Source organism: Hesperophylax consimilis, chromosome 18 (assembly GCF_061612785.1).
Source record: "Hesperophylax consimilis isolate HC1 chromosome 18, BYU_Hcon_1.0, whole genome shotgun sequence".
NCBI lineage: Eukaryota > Metazoa > Arthropoda > Insecta > Trichoptera > Limnephilidae > Hesperophylax > Hesperophylax consimilis.
Window position 1 is genome coordinate 12,970,947 of NC_142853.1, and position 15,656 is coordinate 12,986,602.

At 37.6% G+C, this 15,656-nt stretch overlaps 1 protein-coding gene across 1 annotated transcript in view; it reads right to left on the reverse strand.

Annotated features, from left to right (window-relative positions):
* Window positions 1-15,656, reverse strand: part of Sema2a (Semaphorin 2a) — a 1,027,416-nt gene that overhangs the window by 742,836 nt on the left and 268,924 nt on the right. The window contains exon 2 of the mRNA XM_089642321.1: window positions 4,035-4,071. The gene's annotated coding sequence lies outside the window, so the exon portion shown is untranslated. The remainder of the gene's footprint in view (window positions 1-4,034; window positions 4,072-15,656) is intronic.

The window sequence follows — 15,656 nt, forward strand, 5'->3', positions numbered from 1 at the left end:
ATCATCCGAACCACGACCAACTGGAACTCGATGCGCCAGAAACTACAGGCAGCCGGTGTTAAAGTTAGTGACTCAAAGGCAATCCCGACAGGCTACGTTCTCAACACGGAAGACTCTACCAGCTTTCGTACAGCCACCCGTCTTCTCGACGAATTCAAAGTGCCCTTCCACACTTTCCAATTATACGAAGACAAGACGACGAAAGCAGTGCTGCGCGGGATACCTCCGTCTACCTCCACAGACGAAATAAAAGAAGAGCTTGAAGAGCTTAATCTCTCCGTTATCAGCGTCACCCGCATGCGCTCAGGACCAAATAGAGTTGCGGCCCCCCTGGTTCTCGTTCAGCTGAACTACGGCGAAGCCGGTCGAAAAATATTCGAACTAGAAACACTCTTCCAGCTGCGCATTAAAGTGGAATATCTAAACCCAAAAACCGACCCCTCCCAGTGCCACCGCTGCCAGCTTTTCGGGCACTCCGCGATGGGCTGTCACCTGCCCCCCCGCTGCGTAAAGTGCCCCGAAAACCACCTCTCAGCCACCTGCTCCCACAAGCGGGAGGACGGAGACGCCACATGCACAAACTGCGGCGGACCCCACCCCGCCAACTACCAGGGCTGCCCAAAGCGCCCCGCACCCTCCACCCGCCACGCTCGCCGACCTGAGGTAAACCCACAAGTCACCTTTACATCCAACCCCACAAACCCCTCCATCTCCTACGCCCAGTCCATGAACCAGCCCGCACCCACAACTACCCCCACCCCTACCCCACAACCCGCCCCCCTCACCCGCAACCCCTCAGGTTCTTCAAACACCACCCCCCCAATAAATCCAGCACCATTTTCATTTACAGCTTTCCTCAAAAAATTAAACATGCAAAAAATCGGCGAACTCCTCGCCGACCTCTTACCAAAATTTCTCTCAGCTCAAAACCCATCAGATTACATCAGTATACTGCTCTCTGCAGCCCCCCAGATTATAGCCCTTTTTTCAAATTAAATTATGGCTAACACCACCACCCTACCCCACGCGCTCCGTTTGGCATTCTGGAATGCCAATGGTTTCGACAAAAACCTGCTCGAAGCTCGCCTATTCACCAACACACACAAATTAGACATACTACTCATAAACGAAACACACTTCACAGCCGCACAAGCACCAAAAATCGCCAACTTTACACTGTACAAGAATGACCGGTTACACTCACGAGGTGGTGGCACAGCCATCTACGTGAACAATAAAATCACACACCAACACAATACTACACCTACCCTCTCTACACTAGAGAGCACCACCATCTTCACAAAATCTTCCGGTCCATTAAGAATCAACTCAATATACAACCCCCCCCAAAAGGTAATAGATCTTAAAGATCTCGAGTTGCTTCTTGATGGTCCCACTCCTACTATTCTAGCCGGAGACTTCAACTCGAAGCACTCCACCTGGAATAGAAGGAGCACTAACAAAAACGGAAGAATCCTTCACAAATTTGCCGCTTCCCATCCCGATCTAGTAGTCGCTGGCCCCGTGAGTCCCACATATTTCCCGTCACGTGGCCACACCCCAGACGTACTAGATATCGCCCTCATACACAAATCATCGTGGGCGTACAGCATACAAACCGTGAACGAACTCTCCTCCGACCACAACCCCGTGTTGTTAACCCTACATAAATTCACCAACCCCTCCTCCTCAAAAGCCAAACAAAAAACTGATTGGACGGCCTTTATGCAGAAAGTGGACGAAAACATTACCATAAAATCAAACATTAATAGCACCGACGAACTTGACTCTGCGGTTGACAATCTCGCCCTCAAAATACGCACCGCCATAAATGACGCATCCAAACCTTTACCCGTACGCCTCCCCTACAGCCCGACCGACGACTTACCAAAAGACATAGCCGACCTCATCTCCAACAAAAACTTTCTCAAACGACGCTTCACTAGAACACCAGACCCCAGAATAAAGACTGCCATTAATAGACTACAAAAACAAATTGGACAAAGACTCTCAGAAAACTCAAACTTATCCTGGAAAAAAAATACAAGAAATAAACCCAAAGGACGGCTCCCTCTGGCGCTTATCAAGCCAATTAAAATCTACACCGACCCCAAACCACCTAATACACGGTGAAAACGGACTAGTTTTTGACGCACTCGACAAAGCCGAATCTTTCGCAGACAGCCTAGAAAAACAGTTTAGCCCTAGTTACAAACACGCAGATCCCGACCACATCGCCGACGTCAACCGCAACGTAAACCACATTTTTGACACCCTCCCCCCTGACAACATCCACTTCACTACCCCGGCCGAGGTACGCAGTGCCATAAAAGGCCGCAAAAACAAAAAAGCCCCCGGCCCGGATGAAATCACAAACTTCGCTCTTAAAACCCTCCCCCAAAAAGGCATCCTAGCCATAGTCAACCTTATCAATACAGCTTTCAGACTGCGCTATTTCCCCAAAAGTTGGAAACACGCGCACTTCATAGTTCTCCCCAAACCGGGCAAAGATCCACTTTTCTGCGAAAACCACCGTCCAATCAGCCTCTTCTCCAACATTGGGAAAACTTTCGAAAAAATCCTCCTCACTAGGCTCATCAAGCACATTAACGAAAAATCCACACTACTCGACGAACAACACGGGTTCAGAGTCCAGCACTCAACCCTCCACCAACTACTACGGGTCACCGAGCAAGTCATCGGTGGCTTCAACTCCAACAGATCTATAGGTGCCATTTTCCTGGACATAGCCAAAGCCTTCGATAAAGTATGGATAAACGGCCTACTTCTCAAACTCCACCAAACAGACATAGATCCCCAACTGCTTGGTGTATTAAAATCATTTCTTCGGCACCGCAGTTTTCAAGTGCGATACCGCGATGCAATCTCATCCCTACGTTTCATGACAGCATGAGTACCCCAAGGCTCCCTGCTGTCCCCCACCCTCTTCAACATTTACACTCATGATATCCCCCTCCCAGACAACCCGAACTCTAAAGTAATGCTCTACGCCGACGACTCAACCCTCATGGTTACCCACGGTTCGCCAGGATGGTTACACATCGCCTTCAGCAAGACGTAAACAGACTCCAAGAGTGGTACGACCGCTGGCGCATAGACGTCAATCTCTCAAAGAGCGTAGCCGTCTACTTCTCCAGAAGTAAACGAACTACCGCTCAGCGAGAAACTATCACGATGTACGGCCAAGTCACACCATGGCAAAAGACCGCCAAATATCTTGGAGTCACACTAGACAGGAGATTAACTTAGTCACCACACATCAAAAACACTCTAACAAAAGCCCGGCAAACCGCCGGCGCTTTATCACCACTACTACACCAAAACTCAAAAACTTCACTATCCAACAAACTCCTCATCTACAAATCCCAAAGCCGCCCCATCATAACCTACGCTAGCCCTATATGGGCCAGCGGAAACACAAAACGACTCGAGCAATTCCAGAATGCCTCACTCAGACGGTACACCAAAAGCCCTTGGTTCGTACGAAATACGCATCATAAGTAAAGGCTCGAACATCCTCCCACTCCGCAAACACATGGTGGATTTAGCCATACCATTCTATAAAAAATTAACTTCTCACCCAAACCCTAGCATCTCGTGCCTAGGTAAACCTAGCCCCTACGAGAACCCTTCCTACCCCCTCCCAGTATCAATAATCTACCCACCCTAATGCTGGCTCTAAAAAAAGAACATTCCAGTTCAACCGATACAAAAAATATAGTATTCGATTAGTTAAATCCTAAACTAATACCGACAAAAAACTCAGTCGAAAATACAAAAAATATAGTATAAAATACAAAAAAGGATAGTATTTTAAAGCCCCCAAGTTGTCAAGGCAGCCCAAGCATTAGGGCAGAAAAAAACCATCCCCCAGGTGACTTACCCTCAGGTCGCGAGACATAGTCCTTGACTGGACTGCACCTCGCACAAGTGTAACAATACGACAAAAAAATATTGAGGCAGTGATGTTTTTGTTGCTCGTTGCACACAAGAGGATTATATTGTATTTTTACCTTATAAATTTCAGGAGTTCTTCAGCACTCAGCAGATCTGTAAATAAAGAAAAATGTGTCAGCACGAAATAATATCATGTTTTTTATTTATTATTATTTGTACAATATTTTATCTTACTCAAATCCTACAAAACTGATCAATCAGTTTGATTGTAAGAAATCTTTCACTTTTCCTATTTATTTGCTTATAATAATATATTTAAATCTCAACTTGATATCTTGATGCGTAACACATAGTATTTACTTAATAGTATATATTTAATATAAAAATACTTAATAATAATTATAATGCTTATGATCATAATGTACGATAGTTGTTGTTTTATTTTTAACAATGGTTAACAGTTCTAGGTATTTATCCTCAATATTATTTGTTTTCATGTTTCACGGAGGTAGAACGATCTAATTTTCGTTTGGATTTTTGAATAAGAAGTGCGTTAAATAATTCCGGAATTTTATGTATTTTTATTCTATCTCCGTATACATTTTGCGATATTTTAATAATAAACATTTGTGCTTCTCTATGCCTAGTAGGGTACTTATGGTTTAAAGGTTTTTTGTATTCTGTTTTCCAAAATTCATCTAGCGTTAGTTGGTAATCTACCCTACTATGTATAGAGAGCATATTACACAAAGAGAACATTTTTTTATAATCGCCTTCACATAATTGTATTTTTTTTTGCCTGATATCAATTTTAGGAAACGGATTTGTAATTGTTCTATTTTATTTAAGTACGTTTTATACGTTAATCCGTAACTATTTACTCCGTATCCTATAATTGATTCCGCTAATGAATTATTTATACAGTATAATATATTTTTATTAACAAAATTTTTTAGGTGGTAAAATTTCCCTAATATGGATCTTAATCTATTACAAAACATTTTCAATGTGATTTGACCAGTTAAAATTGACATCTATTCTAAGACCAAGGTATGTATAGTGGTACACTTTTTCTATGTTTGGGCATTTACATGGCAGAGATTGGTTTTTTATGTATATTATCAGATTCTTTGATAATGACCAGCTGCTAACCCTGAAAAAATTTCAAGCATGCCCAACAATTGAGTTGAGCCACCTCTATATCTTATAAACTTACTTGTTACTGTACAAAGGGGGGCAGTCCATCTGATTGACAATCCATTGTTAACAGACCGATTACCATATTTAATGCACAGAAGCAATTTACGCATGCTGACTCTGTTCAGCGGCTATTTTAATGGATCTAGCAGCATTGATCCCCGGCGCGGGCGCACCGATGCACGTGCATGAAACTCGACGGACACGAGCGGAACACTTGTTCGCGCTTGGTGTTGACAACACAAGAACGGCTTATTTCTTCGGCTTCTTTTCGTGTGAGCCGGCTCGTATGTGGAACGAGCTACCGCCATCTGTTTTTATTCTTCACATTATCTGGGTTTCTTCAAGACTAACAGTAATAAATCCCTTCCCACAGCTTCTACCTTAACCCGCATCACAACACTGCCCAACCGGTTGGCAACATATTTCCTTTACCCTTATTTACACTGTAAATACAGGGGTGCTCTAAAAATATAATTAAAAATTTAATCTTTTGTGACATGCTTACTAACGTGACGAAAAATTAACCATCTTTAATCATGAAGAAAATTTGAAACAGAAAAATCAGACTTGAACCCAGGACCTTTGCATTTCTGGGGCGCTGCTCTACCAACTGAGCTAATGAAGTGGACATAAAACGAATATACCTACTAGTTACAAAAATTAAAATTTTTGTCGTTTCTATTGACCTATGTAAGACTATACAAACGTTATGTACATATTATTCATTTACAATTTTTCTGCGAAGCCAGTAATTATGCAAAGCTGAAAAAAATTAATTAAATTTCCTAATTTACAAGCCTTATTCAGGAATGAATAATGATTCAGAAAGCTAGAGCACAAATTAAGTCTTCCATTGTAGTCCCGTAATCTGGAAGCCCTCTGTGTCCATTTATCTGAACTATGGAAGGTTATAGTATGGCAGAACTAGTTAATTAACTTCCTTTGTTTAAAAACATCTGCAAGAACCGATTTCCACGACTGAAGACAGAAAGTTGGCGTTATCTGTCTGATGGAGTTTTAAAAATATGTTTTCACGTAAATTTTCAATGTGTTTCCAAAATACGAATAATATTGTAAATAATGACTTTAACAAATTAGGACCCAGTTGCCGAGTGTTTATGGGCGTTGTTGAGATGTTGGAATCGATTCCTAGTTGAGACCTTTACCTTTTTATTGTTCTATGCTTTGTTCTGTTTCATGTTTTGTTTAGATTTATTGGTATTATCTTCTCTACAGGAAAATATTGTAAATGTTCACAACGTCGCGTTGTGATTTTCATAATCGACATTTATTCGAATATTATTAACTTTTAAAATAAAGAACGATGAAAACCGCTTGACATTACTACTTTATTTATTTTATAAAAAAGTAATATATAAATTCTTTACCAAACATAGCAATTAAGGTAAATTCAATGAGACATAACACTTAAGTATTGCAGCATTTCAAAATTGAAAACATGTGTGAACACAAAACGTTAAAAACTTGAATACATAGGTCTGATATAGTTGTATCATATTGGTTTGACGAAGTTTGTAATTTTAAGGTTCTTTCACATAGGTCTTTTATTCAATAAATTTCTTGGTTAGAGAGAAATGAATGAGGATGCTTTGTAGCTTGAGTTTTAAGTTAAAATTTCAATAAGCAAACTTCATTTAATCTATAGAGCCATTTTGTTCGGAACTCAGCAAAGTGTACCTTGTACTGGAAGCCTTTTTCTGCACCCTTGCGGCCCGTTTAATTCCTATACGCTCTACGCATTGCAATACCCATATAGTGCAGTGAGCAGAGAGGGTGTACTCTGCACCGTAAGTTCCCGCATGAAAGCTCCAGCGTTAAGCTTTGGAAGCTTTGTGGGAACCTTTGTAGGAATACAGCGAAAACACGTTCTCAAGCCCTTGTAAAGTCATAGGCACCGCTCAACCGTGCTGGGGTGCAGCTGATGTTGTTCGGGCAGATTTGCCACTAGTCGCACTTAAAACAACGCCTTACTACATAAATGAATACAAATATTGTTAATAGCATGATCTATACCGACTACAAAGATTTTTTATAGTTATTTATTTATTTTATACGCCAATATGGGCTTTTACAGCCATTTTTATTTAAATTTAAATTTTAAAAAAGAAAGACAAACATTCCAGGGTTACGAAACACCTGAAAATATTTGAAAATCTCCTACTACCACCACAGTAAGCGAAAAATGTTGCTTGGGTTGTGATGGAGGACTTAGCCAGCCGAGAAATTGAACACACTACGCCTGGGTGGGACCCAAGCGCGATGTCAACTCAGCCACCGACCGGTCAATGTACCTACGTAATAATTCAGATCAACTGTTGTCAAAAGTAAAATTCTTCTATTAACCTATGCAGAAAAAAAGTATTGCGCTAATCTTAATGAAAATTATTACTAGTATATGTTATTACAGCCTTCTTGTAACTATATTCCGTGCAATTGAACAAATCTACATTTTTTGCTAAAATATTGCCAACTGCATGCAATCTAGGTATGACTTAGTCCTGATATTATTGATGCAATGAAAAAGATTTCGATCGATTTGATTTTTATGCCACACAATAGTTTTAACTGTCCGAGAACAGTGGAATTATGGTACCCCTATTACCTAGACACTGATGCACAGCCCGGAGTGGAACCAATTAATTAAGAACGCGGGTATGGGTACCTCCTCCCTGGGACCATGTCACCCCAAGTGATTCGCTAAGTTTAGTAATTTACCAGAGTGCTCGAGTTCATCGGATGAGGTGTGTTCAGGATGCTCCTGCCCACCAACTGGTTTGGAAAGACCCTTTGACCTCTCCAACTGGTTTCTAGATCCATTAAATTACGGCGCAGTGGGGGGGATATATCCGTCACTCCTGGACACACTGATTCTGAGGTTCCTACCCAACCCTTATACTTTTTACCATCCCAAAACTTCCTCTACTTCCTGTCCTTATAAAAGACCCTTCAAACAGAATACCAAAAGATGACATAAGCCCTGAGGAAAAGTATTTTCCTCAGGGCCTCCTGTATGGGATAAATGTTAAAAAAACATAAAAATAGTTGTATACAGTTGATAATATTTGTACAAGAACGGGACGTTTTTGTGACATCCTCTTGTGTTTAAGTAGCCACGAGAAATCTCCTTTTTTGTGTTTATTTTTTTCCTAAAAACTCTGGTCTCTTCATCTATAACACCCAGATTTACAAATTTCTTTGGTTGGTCATTCATATCTATGACGATATGAGCACCCGGGACTTCTTGCGTGGAATCATTAGAAAATAGCCTTAGAACGATGGATCTATCAAATCACCTGAATAGATTCATAGTCGGAAAAATATCTTACAATACGTGTTAATCGTAAAATCTATTAGATCTAGATAGAGATCAGAGCACAATCATATTTTAAGGAAATTTGCAAATTTCAACCATTTTTTTCTAAAAGTATCAAACATGAAAAAAATGGTTTATGAAGATACAATAACTGCACTGAAATATATATTTTTTTGTAATTGAAGTAAATACAGGTGATTTTTATTATACGTGACATTCATTAAACATTTCGATTGCCCAGTTAGTAAAGAAATCTCGGGTCTAACTGGGGAACTAGTCTATTTACTAATTAAATACATAATATTTACAAATGGTTAAGGTGGTCATAAATAGTAGGCATCGTTATTACAACAAAAATACAGTATCTAAGTATTGAAAGGACAAAAGTAAAAAAAATATCCAAATATAAATAAATTGCAACAGTGTATATATCTAAAAATCATCGATCACCATATGAACCTTCAGTATTAAAATTAGGGTTGAATTATTTAGGTATTCGATTAAATTTTGGTTCTTCTCACTAATGTGCAATATATGTTTGTGTTTCACAAGGCTTATGTTTCTCATTAGAGTCCAGCTGTGTCTACGGAAATCACGTAACACAAAGAGAATACTTTAGCCGGCACAGTGCACCGTGAAGTAGCACCGCCACACCCGATTTGACAGATGGTGAAGACTCTCGTGATTGGCTAAGCTTTCGGAACTGCCGCATTATTTGCAAAACAACTCACACTCCTGGCGGAGTTTTATCTAACTAACGAATTTCCTGGGATAAACTCAATATAAATTTAATACATGTCATAAAAATAATACTTAATTTTTGATGAAATATCTGTGGCGTAAAATAAGGTCCGATTTAAAATAGCTTAATCAATGTATCTTTTTTTAAAACATGGATACCGTTCAAGAGTCCCTACTGTTATGGGCCTGCAGAGCTTAGGCATCCCCAATTTATAGTTTGTCGTGAGACAGGGAGATATTTGAACCAACGCAACATTTCAATTCTGAATGGTGGTCGTACATACAAGTCGTCCACCGGGTCGATAATGAGAGTATGTACCATATAACGTTCTTCTAACACACCCACTATATATACTGTATGGGATAAATGTTAAAAAAACATAAGAATAGTTATATACAGTTGATAATATTTGTACGAGATTGGGACGTTTTTGTGACATTCCCTTTGCTTAAGTAGCCACGAGAAATCTCCTTTTTTGTGTTTATTTTCTCCTAATAACTCTGGTCTCTTCATCTATAAAACCCAGATTAACAAATTTCTTTTGTTGGTTATTCATATCTATGACGATATGAGCACCCGGGACTTCTTGCGTGGAATCATTAGAAAATAGCCTTAGTACGATGGATCTATCAAATCACCTGAATAGATTCATAGTCGGAAAAATATCTTACAATACGTGTTAATCGTAAAATCTATTAGATCTAGAAAGAGATCAGAGCACAATCATATTTTAAGGAAATTTTCAAATTTCAACCATTTTTTTCTAAAAGTATCAAACATGAAAAAAATGGTTTTATGAAGATACAATAACTGCACTGAAATATATATATTTTTTTATAATTGAAGTAAATACAGGATGATTTTTATTATACGTGACATTCATTAAACATTTCGATTACCCAGTTAGTAAAGAAATCTCGGGTCTAACTGGGGAGCTACTCTATTTACTAATTAAATACATAATATTTACAAATGGTTAAGGTGGTCATAAATAGTAGGCATCGTCATTACAACAAAAATACAGTATCTAAGTATTAAAAGGACAAAAGTAAAAAAAAATATCCAAATATAAATAAATTGCAACAGTGTATATCTGAAAATCATCGATCATCATATGAACCTTCAGTATTAAAATTAGGGTTGAATTATTTAGGTATTCGATTAAATTTTGGTTCTTCTCACTAATGTGCAATATATGTTTGTGTTTCACAAGGTTTATGTTTCTCATTAGAGTCCAGCTGTGTCTACGGAAATCACGTAACACAAAGAGAATACTTTAGCCGGCACAGTGCACCGTGAAGTAGCACCGCCACACCCGATTTGACAGATGGTGAAGACTCTCGTGATTGGCTAAGCTTTCGGAACTGCCGCATTATTTGCAAAACAACTCACACTCCTGGCGGAGTTTTATCGAACTAACGAATGTCCTTGGATAAACTCAATATAAATTTAATACACGTCATAAAAATAATACTTAATTTTTGATGAAATATCTGTGGCGTAAAATAAGGTCCGATGTAAAATAGCTTAATCAATGTTTCTTTTTTTAAAACATGGATACCGCTCAAGAGTCCCAACTGTTATGAGCCTGCAGAGCTTAGGCATCCCCAATTTGTGGTTTGTCGTGAGACAGGGAAATATTTGAACCAACACAACATTTCAATTCTGAATGGTGGTCGTACAAGTCGTCCAGCGGGTCGATAATGAGAGTATGTACCATATAACGTTCCTCTAACACACCCACTATATATACTTTTGCATTCACTGCACAGGATTATATTAAATTAAATAAACTCTTTGTAATACTCGTTAATCACTTTATTGAATTTAATGTAGTATTGACATCTAACCACGTTTTGCCTATCTCAAGCTTTCTTAGGGCTTACGTATAATATTCCAATTAATTATAATTCCAGATAGCAAAAAGCTGATCCATTTTCACAAAACCAAAACTCACCGTTCAAGAGTGTTAAGTGGTTACTCAAACAAAATGTTCTGCTTTATTAAGAACCTAAATATATTTATAGCCTTGAAATATATTTTAATTGGTTAGGTTACGTTCGGGATGTTTCTAACATTCTTAAAAACACTTATGTTCAAAATGTTCACAGTATTAATTAATTTGAACTTTCTCCGTTTGCTTTAGACCACGACATCTATTTACAGACGTGATTAAAATTTGTTTGCAGACCGCCATAGCCTTTGTTCCCTTAACAAAAACCCACCTCCATGTGGGCGAAACGATCGCTGCCCAAAAACATTATAATAATTCAACTATTTAAATGCTTTCAGGTTAATATTTATTAATGGTCTGATTTTAATCAAACGAACTTTACATAAATGTATTTAACCAATCGAACGGTATTTCACATTCTAAGCACGTCCTCCCTAATAACTTGATACAGTGGAAATCCCTTTACGAATCACGGTTTACGCATAAAAAACAATGGATACCAAATATATATATATTTTGTTTTTACTAAGTACATATGTTTTAAAACATTATTTGGTAATGTGGGCCCCACTGGGTACTTTACCCGTGTTGAGGCCTCCAATAAATTAATGGACTATACAAATTGAAAGTAGTACATTTCATTTATTCTAATTGTGTTCGTGGAGGTGAGGTCGATTTATGTATATTTTAAAATTAGAAGCAATCAAATTGACAGATCGAGAATTTTAGTTTATATTATTGTGATAACTGTTTCGGCGTTAAGCACACAAACATATTTAGATGTTTTTAGATATATTTGTTTTATATAAAAGACGCGAAAGCCTTTAATGGACTTTCTCATTGTTACGTACTTTTCCCATGTATGGATCCCCAGGAGGATCCTCTAGCGGAAAGGGTTTTTCGGATGTTCCTCATTGTTCGGGTTCCCTAAAGGCCTCACGACGAAAGAATCCACCGAGGTAGTCTCAGCTCTCCTCTCCACTATTTGGTTCCCCGAAAGCCCCTAGATTGAAGAGTCCACCGAAGTGGCCTCAGCTCTCCTCTCCACTATTTGGTTCCCGGAAAGCCCCTAGAGTGAAGAGTCCACCGAGGTGGCCTCAGCTCTGCTCTCCACTCCCCCAAGTTCCCCAAAAACATTTTTTTAATAGTCCATTTTTTTGGTCCTACGCGTATCTAGGGAAATAAAAGGTAGTAAGGTCGGAATACTCAGAAATGCGACCCTATATCTTGGGGGCACCGTTCGTGATACTTTTCCCCAGGGTATTCATTCAGCCCGAGCTCAGTAGCACACACCTTGGCTTGAGATGGCAATGGTCGTGTTTCCACTCCCTGAACTATCGGTTTAATGGGCGTTAGTAAATAAATAAATATTTAATGAAAATAAATCGGTTCAGATTATTGAAGAAGCAAATATTTTGCTACCAATTTCCTTGTTTTGATTTCTGTTTTACAGTTTGTGTTGATAAAAAAATCTTTTAAAACATAAAATATATTATCCATTAATTATTATAACACATACATTATTAGAATTATTTTCTTCCAACATTTTCAGTCGCGTTGACAAAGTAAATGCCATAATATTTTCGATTATTAATGAAACTTATATACGCAAAAAAAAATAAAACAAAAAAGTATTTATCTTTGATCTTGCTGTTCCACAAATTGTTTATAAGAGTATAATATTACCAGATATTACAATTCTTCGATTTCAAAATATTGTTCCAACATTTGATACTGTTGATAATTGAGGTTTTGTTTATTTAACTGTACGGGGTGAAGGTGTATCGGAGATATTTATTTAAATGGTTTCAACGAAATACACTTTCGGTGTGATATTTTATTATGGTAAGCTTTGTTAGTATTTGTCAAAAAATCAGATAAAATGATTTAGGATTCCAGAAGGTAGTTAGTTGAATAATAATATTATTAAAATGAATACTTATTACAAGATATGTAAGCACATACACAACTACACCTCCAGATCGCCGAAGTATAAAAAGAAGCAACTCCAGAGACTGCAAAGAGAGGAATGCCTGGAGACGCCTTGTCGAAGTGATATTTTCCCGACCCATCAGGACAAAAAAAGGAAAATTAAATGATAAATCATAACATTAATAGACAAATTCTAGTTTTGCTAATCAAGACGAAGAAAGGGAGATTGATTTCGAAAGATTGAAGTAAAAGCGAAACACATATGACATACACGGGGGTGAGAAAGCGAAACATAGTTGGAGATCGACAACTATCGTAACGTCATCTGATTCAAAACACGACATATACGGGGGTGAGGGAAACACAAATGGAGAGGTGATTGACAACTATCGTGGTGTCGGAGGTGAGGGAAGCACAGTTTGAGAGATGATTGACAACTATTGACAAGTCGTCACAAATCGTCGTTAAAAATCACACTTTTTAAAAATTTCTTCTTCTAAAAAAAATTTATTAAAAAATACAAATATAGAAATTGGCCAAAACATCAGAAACATGCTGAAATAATATAATTCTTACATAGATAATTCGAAAATGAAATAAAATCATACCTTCATCGTTAAAAATACACGAACATCGCACGTAGAAAAAACTTTCCACGGACAAACTTTACAACAATGCTTAAAAGTTCAAACTGATAACGGCATTACTGTATGAATAAAGTTGGCGGGTCTGCAAGCCGACCTTTATGAGTCACGTCCGTTGTTATAACCGGAAGTTATCTCGTGTTTGGGTCCGGCATCCACAATGCAGAAGCTGCAGCAAATGCATGGCAACAGGACAAAGGTGCTCAAACTTTTTGAGAATTATTGTGCGATCGAATTTTTATTGCCTGAAATTTTATACTAGTGTTCAGTCCTTTGGATTTTCTGTGGATATTATTATAATAATTGGAGATATATTACTGCTTTCTTATAGGAGTATTTTAACCTTCCCAAATTGGTAAACTTCCTTTCATACCCAATGTCGCCATGGTATTTTGCAATTATCATGTCACGAAATGATTAAATATATATTTAAACAAAGTTAGTTATTTTATTTTATTAAAATGACGTTGCACAGTGATTTTTCTAAAATACCTATAATACCTACATAATATAGGTATGTTGTACTATAACTTCGTTAATTTGAAATTCACTGGACGAATGTCTACTGATTTCTACTAAACCCGCTATCTCACGGGTCAGTAAGCAATCGATGTAATGTGTGCTGCAAGACCCAGCAAAGAAATTTAAGTTCATTATAGTAATGTAACGGTCAGCAGCGCAGTTCAGCGTGGATTTTTTCTGCGGAGTGTCTTACAGCATTAGGTTTATGTCAATTGCTTACCTAAATTTTGCATTTTGTCAGAAACTTTTACCAAATCGGTTTGAGAGCTCTCAAGTTTCAAGATTATCATTTGTATATAACATCATTTAAGATACATTTTTGTTCATAGGTACAGCTCCAATTTTCAAATTTTATAAAAGTCAAAATGAACCGATTCCAAATAATATCGAGGTATCCAGTGGCAGCAAACTCACCGGGACAAAAACCGTCCGTAACCGAGGAGTATCATCGTACATGAAATTGGGTTCATAAGTTAGATTTTTGTTTTCAATATTTAATTTTGACATTTTCAATATTTGTTTGGTACGACATTAATCTTTTTGATTTTGTAATTCGGTGTTTGTAAATTTTCATGTTTACTCGGAAAACTTAATTTTTCTGAAAAAAATATTTTTAGGAAAATTTATCAAAAAAAAAGTAGGAAAATGGGTCAGGAACTTTTTATATAAACATGTGTTTTTGATATTTTGGAAATTATCCAAGTTAGCAAATTTTATTTTTTCCAATAACCAATATTCCGGGAATATTTAAAATGGTCAGTAAATATATTTTTTTACATTTTGTCATCGGGTATGGTGTTTAAATGCTTCAACGGTTCTTTTTGAAGTTAATATAAGGCACCACATCCATCCGCAACGATATGTTTCTTCATTACCATTAAAAAAGGAATTTGACATTATATAAGATAACAAATTAAAGGAGGCCTAATAATTTTACAGAAGAAGATTTTAAAAACTAAAACATTGATGAAATACGTATTTAAAAAAAAACAATACTAACACATTTTGAGAACCATAGCAGCACACTACAGGGCGATACACAGTTTTGTAAGCGAAGAGTGAAATCCTAGTAATTCACTGGCTCGGATTATGGGCAGATTTTAACCACTGTGTGCTGTACTTTCGGAACAGACTATTTAAATAATAATAATAATTAAAGATTTCAAAATTGTTTTTTTTTTAATTTTTTTAATTCTAAAACCGCATAATAGTCCTAACTTCTCCCAACCGTCTTGAGAATTGCCTCCCCAATTGTGATGTTGCTGTAGGTAGTAGGGAGGGGAAGGAGATGGGTAAGATTTAGGAAGAGAAGTATCAGGCATTTCTAGATCTAAACCCCAAACACGGCCAAAGCTATTTTAAGCAACGTAACAATTCTTAATTGTAGTCTTACACCAGGACTTTCTGCCA